The 15,555-nt window shown below is 40.4% G+C and overlaps 1 protein-coding gene across 10 annotated transcripts in view; it reads left to right on the top strand.

Moving 5' to 3' along the window:
* HECW2 (HECT, C2 and WW domain containing E3 ubiquitin protein ligase 2) overlaps positions 1 to 15,555 on the top strand; it is a 258,022-nt gene that overhangs the window by 100,297 nt on the left and 142,170 nt on the right. The window contains exon 1 of one of the 10 annotated variants that reach the window (XM_065562034.1): positions 4,787 to 4,936. The exons of the other annotated variants lie outside the window; for them this stretch is intronic. The gene's annotated coding sequence lies outside the window, so the exon portion shown is untranslated. Of the gene's footprint in view, positions 1 to 4,786; positions 4,937 to 15,555 lie in introns of those variants that run through there. 10 annotated transcript variants of the gene reach the window in all.

The following is a 15,555-nucleotide window of genomic DNA, read 5'->3' as shown; positions in this document are numbered from 1 at the left end:
TCACACAATGCAGAGTCAACTCATGGAGCTCTTTGCCAGAGGATGGCGTAAAGGCCAAGACTATAACAGGGTTCAGAAAAGAACTACATAAATTCATGGAGGATAGGTCCATCAATGGCTATTAGCCAAGATTGGCAGGGATGGTGTCCCTAGCCTCTATTTGCCAGAAGCTGGGAGTGGGGGACATTACCTGTTTTGTTGCCTCTGAAGCACCTGGCATTGACCACTATTGGAAGACAGGATACTGGGCTAGATGGACGTTTAGTCTGAGCCACTATGGCCATTCTTATGTCCTTAGTATCATTCTGGGGTGTATTAGCAGGCAGGTCATATGTAAGGCATGGGAGGAAATTGTCCCAATCTACTTGGCATTGGTGAGGTCCCAACTAGAGTACTGTGTCCGGTTCTGGGGGGCCACAATTAAAGAAAGACATGGATAAATTAGAGAGAATCTAGAGGAGAACAACAAAAATGATAGGTCATGTTTTCTTAACCTTTTATGAAGTTTTTTTTTTTTTAAACTTCCTCATATGTTTAGTCTTGAGAAAAGACTGACACCAGGACATAAGTCTTCAAATATGTTAATAGTTCTTATAAAGAGGACGATGATCAATTGTTCTCCGTATCCACCAAAAATAGGGCAAGAAGTAATTGGCTTAATCTGCAGCAAGGGAGATTTAGGTTAGATATTAGGAAAAACTTTCTAACTATAAGGATAGCTAAGCACAGGAATAGGCTTCAAAGAAGGTTGTGGATAGATATTTTTTGGAGAACATTAAGCTCAAAGCTTAAAGAGCTAAACAAACCGGCCTTGTCACTTTTTAACTATGTTTTAAAATCTGTGTTATCCCAGATCTATTGCAAATGCTTGCCAGCAATTAACGCTGGCCCATTACTTTCTTCTCGCTATGCACCATTGATTTATATGCTATTTGATTTATATGCCATCACTGGAGGTTTTTTAAGAACAGATTAGACAAACACCTGTCAGGGATGGTTTTAGGCATATTTGGTCCTGTCTCAGTGCAGAGGACTGGACTAGATGACCTCTTGAGGTCCCTTCTAGCCCTACATTTCTATGATTCTCTGATATTTCAAAGGTAAAAACAAGTAGGGGAAAAACACTAAAAAGAAATAACATTTCAGGCCTTCTTAAAGCAATAATTAATAGTAAAAAAGACACAAACCTTCCCCTCTTTTGTTCCCCCACCTCTTGGAAACATTTATCTGTGTCTCTACCAGTGGCCATTTAGATAAAGTATTTAAAGATATATCACTTTATTAAACTGCACTGAGGACTTCCAACCTGTGTGGACACAGCCACAGAAATGTACATTTTTATATCCACTCTCTGGACGCACTTGTAAGCAGCTGGATTGAAAGCTAATTTTGATGTGACACTGAGTCACTGCTGCTTGGGACACTACTCATACTAATACAAGGATCTAAGAATAAGAAAAGGGTAGCTTTTACATTTGTTCATGACCTCAGTTTAGGCATGAAACCCTGGGAGAGTGAGTGATGCTTGGAAGGGTGCATATTAAAACTGGTCAAAAATTTTTTGATTGAAAATTGGGTTTTTGACTAAATGAAGTTTTTTTTAATGAAAAGTGTCTGCTTTCTGCGGAAAATTATAGATTTTTGTCCAAAAACTAAACATTTTTCATCTGAAAACCAATATGTTTTGTTAAATATATTGTATGGAAGAGCCTCACTGGAGTTTTAGTTTAGTTGCCTCCTGTTCCCATTCTTCTATATGGGCCAGGATCTTCAGTTAGACTTCAACTCCCATGGTTCCCTGCAGCCATGGGACTCCCGTGATGCACAGTCTACCCTCATGAATAAGTGAGACCGTGGTGGATCATGGGAGATACAGCCCAAACAGGGACCACCTCAGCCTATAGAGACTAATAGGAGCATAATGGGGGCATCTGAAGTAGAATTCTTGTGAGACACTATGGTGGCATTTCTGTATTGAAATATTTTGTTTGAAATACTTCAGATTACAGTATTTTTTTGGGGGGGGTGGGGGGTGAGGGACATAGTTAAAATTTTCCTTGGGAAAAATACCTTATTTTTTTCCACAGTCTGTAGGGCATATAGACGTAGTATGGATATAAACACATTATCATTAATATCCATGGAACATATGATTCTTGAATACAGTATGTTCAGGGAAACAAAAGTTGCTGTTTTGGATGAAATGTCTAAGGTATTTTAAAACCTCTTCCTCCTGTTCATTTTTTCATGAGTCTTAGGCTGGGTTATCTATCTCATTGTGTGTTCGCATTGGATGTATTTCTTCCAGGATGTGTTGGTTCATTTCCTTGAGTACTTCTAAGTTTTCTGACTTTTTTTCACTCACATAGATAGCTGTAAAAGCTTGAAGGAAGTGAGTCAGCCTCCTGAAATAAACCACTTACTAGTCTGAAGATACTGAATTCAAGAATCCCATGCTCCATGGATATGAATTCATAGGTATTCTTTGAAAAAAGGTAGTGAGGACTCAGAATATTCTTGTATTCCATATGTTGAAATAGCTTTGGAAAAATATTTTAAAAAACTCTGAGCTTCATTTTAGAACATGGTCCTGCTAGTGAAGGCAGGGGGCTGGACTCGATGACCTTTCAAGGTCCCTTCCAGTTCTAGGAGATGGGATATCTCCATTAATTAAATAATTAACATTGATTTAATGTCTGATTTCAGAATTCCGGTCACTAATGTGTGAAAGCTACAGATTATGAAGAGACAAGGAGAATTTCTGATATGAAATTTGGGATTCAGGATGGCTCAAGAGGTGTGATGTAAATACAGAGGCATAGCTGCATACCAAGTGTCCTTAATATAGTATTTTGAGTTTTGGCGCTGAAATGTTGCAGATGCAATGTACTTGTAATCACTAGTCATTTTGTTGCTTGCTAAAAACATACATTTAGGCTTTTAAGCTTCCTCTGGAACTATCTCAGAAGACATTGCATATATCCTCTAATGGTATAAGGCAGACACGTGTTTGCCCTCTGAGAGCGAGCACACAACATACTCTTTTCCATCCTGAGGAGCAAACACCCCAAGAGTGGGTGTTTGCCTGCTGCCAAGTCACTGAGTTGGCATCTGACTACAATCATAAGTAGTTAGTTTAAAAATAGATGAGAAAATACTATTTTTGTAAAATGTATGTTTCATGTTATGCATTGAGTAGATAAAGTTTATTTCCTTAAAATTGTTTAACATTTAGAGGTGGAATCTAACAAGATACCAGCTCCAAACCTCACGAGCCGAACCATAATACAGAATCTAAGTGCTGCTGAACTTTTGGGAAGTTGGGATCTGGATGCAGATCTGGACTTTGTGACCTGCACATCCATTGCTAATTAACCAGCTTGTTATGGTCTGATGAGCATATGATGGTAGCAAGAAACATTTCATTACAAAAATGTTGACTTGCATTTCCATAGTTGAAGTGTGTGAGCAAATTTTCCATTGTCTGGCGTGTTAGTCAACTGAGAGGTCAAGAGCTCGTGATACAAACGATCTAAATTATTCTCTTCATTAGAGACAAAACAGGGGTGTGTGTGTGTGGGAGAGGCAGTGTGGCATAGTGAAGCAGGTACGGAACTGGTACTTCGGAGACTTGGGTTCTATTCCTGACTCTGTCATTGACCTGCTGGGTGATTGAGAAAGTTACTTCACCACCTCTTTGTGCTTCTTATCAGGCAGGTGGGGCTCAACAGCTGTGGCAGGGAGACCACATAGAAGAAGGAAAACTCTGATTTCAAACCAAGAACATCAGTCCTGGCCAGCTGGTTCGGAACAGTTGTGACAGTCACACATCCTCTATGGATGTGCACTGCCAACCCCAGATAACAGACAGGGTGATAGTGAAGCAAAATACTCGAGACAAACAAGGGAATTTTGTGCCAAATGTGCCCTGTCCAAAACACTTCCAAAAGAAGGAAAAGAAAAGTAGTAATGATTAAAATAACTAATACAAAACACTGAGGGATCCCATCTGTTCATTGCTAGCTTTTCCAGAGCCCCTAATTATCTAGGGAATGTGAGACTACAAGAGAGAAGAAAGTGCAGAATAATGCCAAAGGAGGCAATTCCCCATGGTCATATTTGGCTTCTTAAAAGTTGTTCCCGGTGCAAGGTTTATCTCCTATGTGTCGAGTGGTAGAACAATAAGAAGGGAATGCCAAACAGCCAATATTTTTCTCTGTAAGAGATTTAAAACAATGGGAGGAGAAAAGGTTATTTGCGTTTCCCGTGCGTGGTGGATAAACACTGTTGCATGAGTGGAATTAAAAGATAAATGATGAACATGTGGTAGTCTTCCATTTATTTCTCTAGAGACAGGTCCAAGAGGAGGCAGTATTATTTATTGATGATATATTTATTGCACATAGTTATATTTAGGTTGTTATTCCTTCTCATCTAGAAAAATCTGAAAGTGTTTTACACCCTTTATAAGCCATATACAGTATAAATAGAAGTCCTTTTACTCATTGTTTGAAATACTGCCATGGAAATATTGCTATCTCAAACGTGAAACATGGCAGCTGTTAATGGTATGTAACTGCATTACTCAATGGTTGAAGACAAGAATTGAATGTGGTATCCAAACGAAAGTGCTGGGAAGTCTAATCGGCCAAATACAATTAATCACATTGGAATTTGGTCAGGACTCCCCTTCTCTTGCAACACTCATCACAAAGGTTCAGGTTATAAATCTCATCCAAAACTTGGTACTTGCAACTGCATGATGCTTCTTGCTATCATACTGGAGAACTGACTCTGTACTGACTCAGAAAGAAGAGGATTATATACTGAGCTGCCAGCACCATTTCCTGCAACATCTTGGTTCTCCACATAAGTCTTCATTCCCACTACTGATGAGACTGGACTGTCCTTGCTTATGAGATCACAACCTCAGATGGTAAGGATGCAGGCCCCTGAAAGTTGCACTATAAATTAAAAAAGGGATGTGTCAAGTAGTTTGCAGATTTAGACATTCAGCATACAGTTTATGAAAGAAGCAGAGTGGGGTAGATGATAGTGGTGTGGTTGCGATTTAAAAAAATTAAACTTCATTATGAATACATATACTCAACACTGCAGAGCAAGATCAGTATTTAATAATTCCAGTTAGTTACAGAAAACGGTGCTCCTCAAGCCTTTTCACAGGGCAGACCACAACAAATAGAGGCTTTCTTGTGGACCATTTTGCCTCCCATTCACAGTTGCACAGCATCCTTGTGGTAGTTGCTGCAGTTGTTTACATGGGAAAGTATTAGAAAAGTATTTAGCTGTTTTTAATGTGATTTAGTAGCAGGAAAGAATGAATTAGACCCATAAACACTCCATTCTTCTCTGCAGACTGCCTTTGGTCAAAGGACTGTGGTTTAAGAACCAGTAACAGAAAGCATCATAGAAATGGAGTATAAATAATCCCCCAATTCTGAGCTATAATTGTACAGAAACAAAACAACAATTTCCCTTCCTTTAGTGTGGCTATTTTAGATACAATAACTTTGGAGGCTTGCACTGTAAGAGACTGCTCAGCCCAAATCAAGAATCTGCAAATCTGAATTGTGGTAGACTGACTAAGAAGCAGATAAATCAACCTTTATTAAGGATAAAAGGCTATGAACAACCTTTTTAGCCACATATGAGATAAAGTGCAAGAAAGAAACTTTAAGGAATAAAATATGAGCCTGAAGCCTTTCTTTTCCATTTTTGTTTCCTGCCCTCTATGTATTTTGCTTTAATCACTAGACTAGAGTTACAAAGCATGTAGTGTTTAATAGTACTAATTAAACTGAACTCTACATTTTAATCATATATAATGGTTTATATTATTGGAGTTGCGTGTGATATATCTACATATTTGTTAAAGTGCCACACTTCATGTAAAGAGTCAAATCCATATACACTTTAACCGCCTTTATACTCCAATTCATTCCAGCAAGACGAATTAAAATCCAATGGCTAAATATTTTTGTAGCGGGGAGATACGTACAGCAAATTTGATCAGATTTGCTGCTACTTAGAGGCTTGAACTATTTGTATTGTAGCATATCGTCACTTCTAATATTTCATCAGAAACAAATGTTATGAACAGTCTGTTTCAGGAACCATGCAGAGGGTGGGTGGGCTCGTATGCAGCAACATGCCTTTTGATCTACAGAAAGCCCTGCATCATTTAATTATTTTTTATTATTTCCTTTACCCGTTATTTGTTAAGGGCAAAGTTCATTCACCCCTGTGCATTTAAATGACTGAAGTGGGACTCAAGTGGTGCATTGTTGTTGTGTTGGTCCACTATGTGAGTGTAAATGTCATCCGAAGTAGATAGGCCATATAAGAAGTTAACATAGGCTGCTTAAAATACTGCATGCAGTGTCCCAAATGAGTATGGCGAGTCACCACAATGAAGAAAATAAGAAGCATCATGTAGAAGAAAAAACATCCAGTGATGAAGAAATGCTTTTCAGAGCAGTAATGTTTCCTCATGGAACACTCCTACTGTGAAACAGCTCACCCAGTCAGTTGGTGGCTTCTGTCTCATGTCGGCAATGCTGGAACACTTAGCTCTTTAATGAGGAGAATTTCCTACTTAGCTCAATTATCCATGGTTCGCACACGTGGCTAGGTATCGCAAGGTCGTCCGTGGCTACTCCACTTCTAGCTGGTGTCCCTGCAAGGGTGTGTTTATGGGTTGTACCCCTCCCCCCGCAATCCCCAGCAGATATAGCTGGGAAATTATTTTGAAGATAATGCGTACTTTTTCCTTCTGGTGTTCACATTGTCTCAAGTGTTTTTTCTGTGACTGGTAATCATGTGAAGCAAATTCACATGCCTTGAACTTGCACTCCAGGGATAGATACAGAGATCAGGTTGGAAGTTTGAATCATAAGCTTTTTAATTTGACCTTTAGAGTTGAAGCAGCAGCAGGCAATAGGAGCTACAGCTGCCAGTCCCACTGCGGTTCTGCCCTGGTGGTTCATGCAGTTTAAGTAGTTATGAAGAGGCTGCACAAATATCTATTAATCTTTCTTAAAACAGCTGAATGAAGAAAGCAGCAGTCACGTGCCTCTGCAGCAGTGGTAGGGGACCACATGTATAAAAAATGAAGATTAATATTTTACAAGTTTGTTTCTGTTTGCAGAGCTCATAATATGGAGGATTCCTCTTTATAGAAGTTAGATACAGTACCTCTCTATGCTCTGCCTTAAAGCTGCAGGTATCAGGGGCTCTGCCCTATATATTTGTATTATTAATAACTTTAAGCCCTGGAAAGTGTACCCTGGTAAATGTATGTAATAACAATTTACCTCCTTATTTCATAAAGAAGAATGCAACCTTAAGGCTTTTATTTCATTATTTTGAATTCTTTTGGAGATTGGATGCTGCAATGGCTGTGGATGGAGATGTGGGAAAGATAGTGGGAGCCCTGGAAGTGGGAGCAATGAAAGAGCGGTGGCCGACATTTTAAAAGAGCAAATGTACTGGGTCTGCAGAAGTGCTTGTGTAACTTGGAGAAATTTTGAGCTGTAATACGCTCTGAAAGAAGGAAGGAAAAGGATAACACATGCTTGAAATGAGACCGTGGACCTGCAGGTCAGCACACTTTCTTGCTTCTAGCTTAGGGATGAGGTACACATGGACAGGGTCCAAATAGAATACAGAGCAGAGTTGGGTGCACCCAGCCACGTACTAACCTATGTGACAAATTGTTGGGCACATTTAGACTTATTGTGTTTTGGCTCCTCAGCAAAGATCTCAAAGACATGTTACGCAAAACGCGGGATCCAGGCCAATAGCCAGTGTCAGGTCAGGGACAGTACAAATGTGTAGGCACTGAAATAGAAATGAACTAATAAAATTTCCTGTGCATGCCTGGCTTGGAAAAATAACATCTTTGAAAGTGCATTTGGAAGTTCAGAATATGCAAAACTCCTTAACTATTTCTGGGCTATACTGTTTCTGCTTGACTTTAATATATGTAACTATGTTATGATTTTTTTTTTACTGTTGAACAAAATAGCTTCTAAAAAGGACAGAACAGAGTTATTCACACACTCCTTCCCCTTGTTTCTGATGTCTGTAGAGTTTCCTTTGGTATGGTGCTTGGTACTGTATTGCCATGTGCTTACCAGTTCCAAAAAAAGAGGCCTTTGTGCAAATGAGATGGGCATCTAGTCTTTATTCACAAATGGCCATTTGCGCAAATAATTATGAGTTTTGCATATGCAAATATGCCTGCACAAAAACCAGAGGGCAGCTAAAAATGCCTTTTTAAGGTCGTAGTCCACAGTTTGCACGTGTATAGTGTTTGCAGGATTGGGCCTCTGGTGTTAACTTTTCAACATGAGATTACTGTTGCCATACATGAAAATGAAATATTTGTATTGCAATAACAGAAAATAATCACTGTTCCTCTCATCATGCACGACCTGGACATTTAACTGCCTTTTACAAAAGATTTTAAATCTCTGATTTTAAAAGAACTGGAATTAACTGAAATGTTACTACCAGTCAGAGGCTGAAACTTGGTTTATGGTGTGTAGTTGGTCTTAACAAAACTGATCAAATTTTCTTCTTTATTTGTAATGAGGTCCACAGATCCAGGACATTGGGTACGTGGCTGTATGCAGACCAAACCTGTCAATCAGAGGCAAGTGTAGCTCCACCTCCTGAGAAACTGCTTGATTTTGTCTACAGACCAGCTTGTCCCTGCTGGAGAGGAATTTAAAGGAGAAGAACAAGAAGGATACAATAACCAGGCTGTCAGGGTCAGCCTTTATCAGCAGAGGATTCTCTTTTTCCTCAGTGGCTGGGACTCTCCATGTGCCTATGCAGAATGCAGCATGGCAGAGAACTCTGAGGGGGAAAACCAGACATTGTGTCTCCTGCATCTGCCCTGCTCATTAAGTGTCTGCATAGAGATCTGTGCCTGTTCTCTGGAGACCCAGGCCTCTCTCAAGTGTTCAGGAATAGGCAGGGTTTCCAGAAACTGGCACAGGTGACTGGATCAGGCCCCAGGATCAGCAAGTGAGGTGGCTTATTCCCTCATCTCCCACCACACACACGTACACATGAGGGGAATGTTGTTTGAAGCACAGTGTCAAAGGGTCAGGGAAGCTACCCACCTGGCCGTTGGAGCCTGGGCTCCCTGCCATGTCTGCTGACCACAGAGGTAGCTGCCCAGCCCCTCCCCTCCTCTTCTCTGTGCTGCAGTGGCAGTGGAGATCTACAGACAGGGATCCAGAGCAGACAGAGCAAGAAGAGCCTGGTATCCCCTCGTTCTCTGGGCAAGACAGCTGCTCAGAAGAGTAACCCCAAGGTCCTTCCCCCACTCTCCAGCGGGAAGATCTTTGCAAGATGATGACAGCTTGCACAGTCGAACCATTTATTTGTTCAGGATTTGGTGCTGACAGCACATATGGATTATTTAGCCCCTCCAAGTTTGCCTATAAGAGGATCCAGGTTTCTGACCCGTATAATAATACAGGTAATACACGGGTGTGATAGATTTTGCACTGAGACAAAGTTCAGAGACATTTTTGTCTTCATAAGGAAGACATGGCCTTCATGCAGGAGCTGGCAAGACCTATTTGTTGAAGAATGTCCAGGTTCCTGTGAATGGTTGAACTCTGCTTGTAGCCTAGGTAGAGGAACTCTTCAACGCTCTCCATGGTACTCAACCCCACTTGCACTAGAGATTCTGAGGCCCAGTTCTGAGGTTCTGGGCCTTGGTCTTCTGCCATTAGACTATTTTGGAAGGTGGACCTGAAATTCTGTGACTCTTCCATATGCAGGGCAGCGTTGTCAGTGTAGTCTTGGTCAGTGAAGGCTTCTTGACTAGCCTTGATTCCAATGAGTGGAGTGGCAAGACCTAAAATCTAGTCAATAGCTTGACAGAATAGTGCCGGAGTGACAATGCATCCCAGCTGCACACGTGAGGTTGTGTAGAAACATGGCAGTCTTGTACCTGTGTGAAGATCACGTACCAGATATAGCCAGAGTTCTGACCTGCTGACTGAATCAAAAGCTGCTTTGATAGCTATCGATCTATCTATCTATCTATATGCCATGTGAAGCAGGTGGCTAAATTCTCGGTGCAGCTCAGCCAGAAGCCAGTGGCGAAGGATGGTGTCCTTTGTCGATCACCCAAAAGGAAAATTTGATTGCTATGGACAACAATGTCTGTTAAGGAGCTGCTGCATCCTGCCAAGAAGAACATGAGTAAAGACCTTTCCAGGGACCACTAACAATGAGATCAGCCTGTAGTTGCCACACTTGGTTCGAGAGTGTACCGGGGCGCTGTGGTGCCATCTTGCCATGCCGCTGATACTTTGTTTGATGCCCACACTGTTAAGAACAGATGATGCAGGCCAGTGCTCACTGATTCCAAAGTATGTTTGAGCGGCTCGTATGGAATACCATCAGGTCAAACAGCCTGTCCATTTCGTAACTTTTGGATGGACTTTCATATTTCTTCGTGTGACGGAGAATCAGTGTTCATTCCTGGATCTGCAGCTGTGCAGTTTGCCAGCTCAAATAGCTCTGGGTAGTAGTCAGCAGGGGCATGGCTCACCATGCTTTAATAAGGTGTTTTCCATCTGTACAGGTCCTCATGTATTGATAAGCAGGGAGAGCTGTCTGGTTTCATGATAAGCATGTTAGAAGGCTGTTTATGGATGCCAGCTAGGCATGTGGTGGCTCTGAAGGAAGGATGCAGATTGTTGTATTTCAGGCCATCCTCTGCTTCGTCGGCCAGGGCATTGATGTAGATCTCATAGTCACAATAGTGTTGGGTTCAAATCTATAAATAATTGAACTTGATCTCACCATGTACACACTGTTGTTGTGAGCATTGATTAAAAAATGAAAATCACAATTTTAATTGGGTTATAGCTCTTTAGCCAGTTTCGTAGCAAAGTCTAATGGGGAACCAAACACTTCCCCTGTTTAATAAGACTATTTCTTTACTGCCATAAAGGTGTGTACTAATGTGCAGCAGTTATCTTGCTGTAAAACCCTAATGGAGACAAGGCACTTGTGTGTACCACGAGGTATCTAGGTAAGATCAACACTATACATCAACCAGCTGTCGTTGACATCACCCAGTTTACCTCATGGTAAATCTACAGTGCCTAATGTGTACTGGGATTTTACAGGGGGGTATCTAATATGCATTCGCTACCGCATTTAGTAGTGAATACAAAACCTAAGGCTGTGCTGAGTTAGTCTCCTAATAAGATGTTTCTCCATATTGTTCCCTTTGGAGGTGCTCTAATGACAGAGGGTACTGTTCTTTCTTATTGTTCTGAAGCATGGGTTTCTGATAACGAGTAGCTTTTAAAACATTAGGGTGTGCAATAAGACATTGTTCTGTTGAGCAATTTGAACATTCTGTGATTGTTCCAAACACAAATGTGTTTGCTGACTATCATGTAAAATATGTAATTATAGTCTCTTAAAATAACATGTCGTTGCAGAAACTAGTTTTGTCTGCTCCATTTGACCTTTCTGTATGTGATGGCTAACAGAAATAAGATCAACAAAAGAACTGTACATAATGTCAAACACCCTTCAGAATTGGTTGAAGGCAGAGAATTGATTTATTTGTGTATCAAATTTTAAAACAGTCCAACAAGAAATCACCATCGCAACTGATAGGGTTCTTGGCATTTTCAGGAAAAATAAGAACTGAAGGTTCAATCCTGTTTCCCTTATAATCATTGAGAAAGGTCCCATTGACTTCAGCAGTGGGATAATGCCCTAAATGGGGACACAAACTGAACTAACTTCTCTGTCTTCTCTAAAAGTGATCCCCTTGGGTAAATGTAGAGCAATTCATACTGCTGTTCCCCATAATATATCTGCCTGTGGACAGTCTCCAGGGCTTTCACTCTGGCACGTTTCACCAATGTTAGTTTTAAACATAAAAAAATTTAACTGTTGATTTTGACAAACTTTATATAAATCAACAGTAGAAACATCAGGACGTAAGTGAAAGGTTAGACTGATCTTAACAGGAACCGTGGAGTGTGTCTGGCATTGGCTTTCCTCACTGTTGGTTCATGCAAAAATTTAAATCTACCTGTTGGGAACCCAGGTGAGCGTTATTATTTAAAAAACCAAACAAATAAAATGTTCCAAGCCTGCTGGCTTTACGCAGGACACAGAACTAAAAGAAAACTACTGTTCTGTCATGCACACAGACTGGGCCAGATCCTCAGCTGCTGTAAATCAGTGTGACCCAGAATGTATTGTATTGTGCTGTCATTCTGCACCTCTGAAAATACTGAATTCGTTTCCAAAAGACAAAAATCCACAGAATGGGCTCTTGAATACTCTGGCCTGGTTTTCTCTTGTACCAAGATCAGCTCCTCATAGGAGCAATTGAGGGAGTAGTCAGAGAGCTGGTTATGAATCCCTGATTCTCAAGCCGCAGAATTTAGAGCATGTCCTACTTGACTGACTACTGTCATCATCACTAACTACTACTCTTCCAGCTGGTGTACCACAAGCCATTTGGTAATTGGTGATGCACAGGTGCATTCTGCCCTCCACCTGACTTGTCCCCCTCCTGTCCCCAATGCAGTGAGGCAGACCATTTGATGTAGGAACTGGCTTCACACCAGCTGAGAGCTCTGCCACACCAGGGGAATTCCCAGCTAGTCAGCTGGGGCTAGATTCCAGCCTCTTAGTGCCACCTGAGTGGTGGTTTTTATCAAGAAATATTTTTCTTAACCTGTTGACCTGTATTTTCTTGTTGCTAGAGCAGAGTAGATAATGTGTAGCAAATAAGTTATTTGATGAAGTTAACCTTTTTTTGTTTGCAGCATGTATGCGAGCAGAGTGATTTTTCCAAAGTTTATTATTTTCTGAACAACTTTATTGAATATGTCTTGGTCTGTAGATCTTTCATTTAATGTTGTCACATGCGTTCAATATTTGAAATTCAAACTCTGTTGGGTAGTTGTGATTGTACATACAGATCACATGGTATTGTCTGTGTTTCTTAATTTGATGAACAGAACTCTTAAAATCAAGTGCCAATACTCCAGGGTGTGTTTTAATTTGTATCATAGTAGTGCCTAGAGACCTCAACCAAGATTGCAATCTCATCGTGCTATGTGCTGTACAAACACACAGTGAGAGACTGTCCCTGACCTAAAGAGTATTTGCGTTTATACTTTGCTTTCCATGAATATTATCTAATATTTGTTAATAATTTTGCTGTTTTCTGCAGACACTTCTGCCAGTAAATATTAATGGAAAATGAGCTGAAAAGCTTCTCAAACAATACAGAAGTGAATTCAGTTTTTTAGCAAATAGTTGTAGAAAACTTTTGAGGCATTTATCAAATTCTAATAGGGGTAGAAATAACCCTTATTCTGTTTTTAATTGACACATTAGTATGATCAGCAGTTAACATTGCTTTGGTAGTTGTTTTGAGGCCTTCTGCCGTCAACTGCAGTTTTTGACCTCTAAAACTAATTTATGAAAGCCCTTTTCATTGTACTGTAGATTCATGTAATAAACCAGGATCAGCATACCAGGCTCTAGGGATAGGAAGATGTGGGTAGACACAGTATCTGATCGTTAACCTAAAATCAGTGCAAATGTTCTTTGAAATACATATTATCAAGGAGTTGTGAGGCAAGGGGAATTGGGGCGACTCCCTCTAATCACAGCAGAACATTTTGGTAGTATGACCGTGTTTACTGAAACATTGAACGAATTTTATCAAACTTGAGTTTTTTTGGTTATGTTTTTGAAATGAGTGTAAGTGCATGTAATTGATTATAATGGATACTTTCAGAAGTATTGTGTATTTCATGGCTTCTTTTTGTGTGTAGCTTCTTTTTATGAATGTAGCCAGTCTACTCCGGTGAGTGGGCTTGTTTTGCTGCAGTCCCTACAACTGGAACTCACCTTTTGATGCAGCCTGACATACCTCCCCCACTTTTTCTTCCTTCAGACCCGTCTGAAAACATACTTCTTCCAAAAAGCCTCTGAATCCTAACCCTCATGTCAAAGATTCGCTAACAAACCAGTCAGTGTCAACTCTTCACCAAAAGGAAAATTAAAATAAAATACCCAAAATTCCATTTTATTTTGTGAGAGGCACCACAGAAACAGATGTGCAGCTTTTGCACTCTCTGAAAGCTACAGGGGAATCTCTGTGACAGCCTACCTAACTCAGTGTAGATGGGTAGACCAGGGAGTGGGCCAGTTTGAGGCGCTCACATAGAGCCAGTGCCCATAATATTCTATAAAAGTGGCCCAGGGAGCTGTATTCCAGCTAGACCCCCGGTCAGGGTTCAGGGGTCTCACCTTTCCAATCCCTTCCTCTGCACTTCATCCATATAAAACCTGAAGTGCATTTTATCTAAAGCCAGCCTAAGGAGAAAAACTTTTCAGTAACATCTGAGTCCCTTCATGGGTCATGCCTGTCACAGTTACAGGAACTTCTGATAACAACGTAGCAGCGGTGTTAGAGGGTGCTTATCGAGTGGGGTAGTCCCCTGTGCAGTCAGTACTACTGCTAATGCTCGAGGAAAGGGGCAGGAGGCAGAAAAACAGGAAGGAAGGATACAGGAAAATTGTTCTCTGCAAATCTCCAGATTTATAATAGCAAAGATGTGGGAAGTATGTTTTGGAAATACCCTACTCTGCTTCATAGGTAGCCAACATGAGTCATATTTTACAGTGTAGTTCTGAGAAAAGCTTAACATGCTGGTAGTGCAATCATATTAATGTATCCAAGCAAAATATTTTAGTAGAGTTGCCAAGTAATTCTGTTGATGTATATCTGATTATATTTGTTGGGATATTTTTAATAATAAAAAGAATTGAGAACAATTTGTCAGTCATTTTAAGCTTAGAAAAACATACTGCAGCAACATACCAGCCTTTTGTGCTGTTGTCCCATTTCAGTAAACACTGTACAGCGTTTAAAGGGCAGATGTATGTTTCATAACATTTCAAAATGATATTTTTAGAGATTTACAAGTAAACAATGCAAAAGTAGAATGCGGCCATTTGTGAATCTATTTTAATGTCTCTCACTTACAGCACTCTTCTTTGCTGTCTGCTCACAAAAACAAAAGTCTTTTTGAAGAATAAGTTATGTATGGGAGATATGTATGTGGGACTGAAGGTACTTAATGTTAACTCATAAGCAGATGGCTCGGCAAGTTGCCATTTGGATGGTCTCAACTGAGCATCACAAGATCCAAGGGCCTGCTCCTGCTCCTATTGTGATCAGTGGGAAAAGTCTCATTGACTTAATGAAAGCAGGATTGGGCCTGAAGTTCCTGTTCTGGATATGTTTGATTTTTGAAATGTATTTGTAGACCGTAATTGGCCTGCAGCTGCTGATCTTGATGAACTTCAAGGTTTGATTGTACTTGTATGCAGTTCTCTTGCATGTACACTTGTTTTGGATTTCATTAAGTTTTAAAAATTATTTCCCACCCTTTTGGACATCAGCTTTATTGTATCCTTTATCTTAGAGTACACCCTGTACAAAAATCC

The sequence above is a fragment of the Chrysemys picta genome, chromosome 11, assembly GCF_011386835.1.
Source record: "Chrysemys picta bellii isolate R12L10 chromosome 11, ASM1138683v2, whole genome shotgun sequence".
NCBI classification, from domain to species: Eukaryota; Metazoa; Chordata; order Testudines; family Emydidae; genus Chrysemys; species Chrysemys picta.
This window is presented reverse-complemented; position numbering and strand designations above follow the sequence as displayed.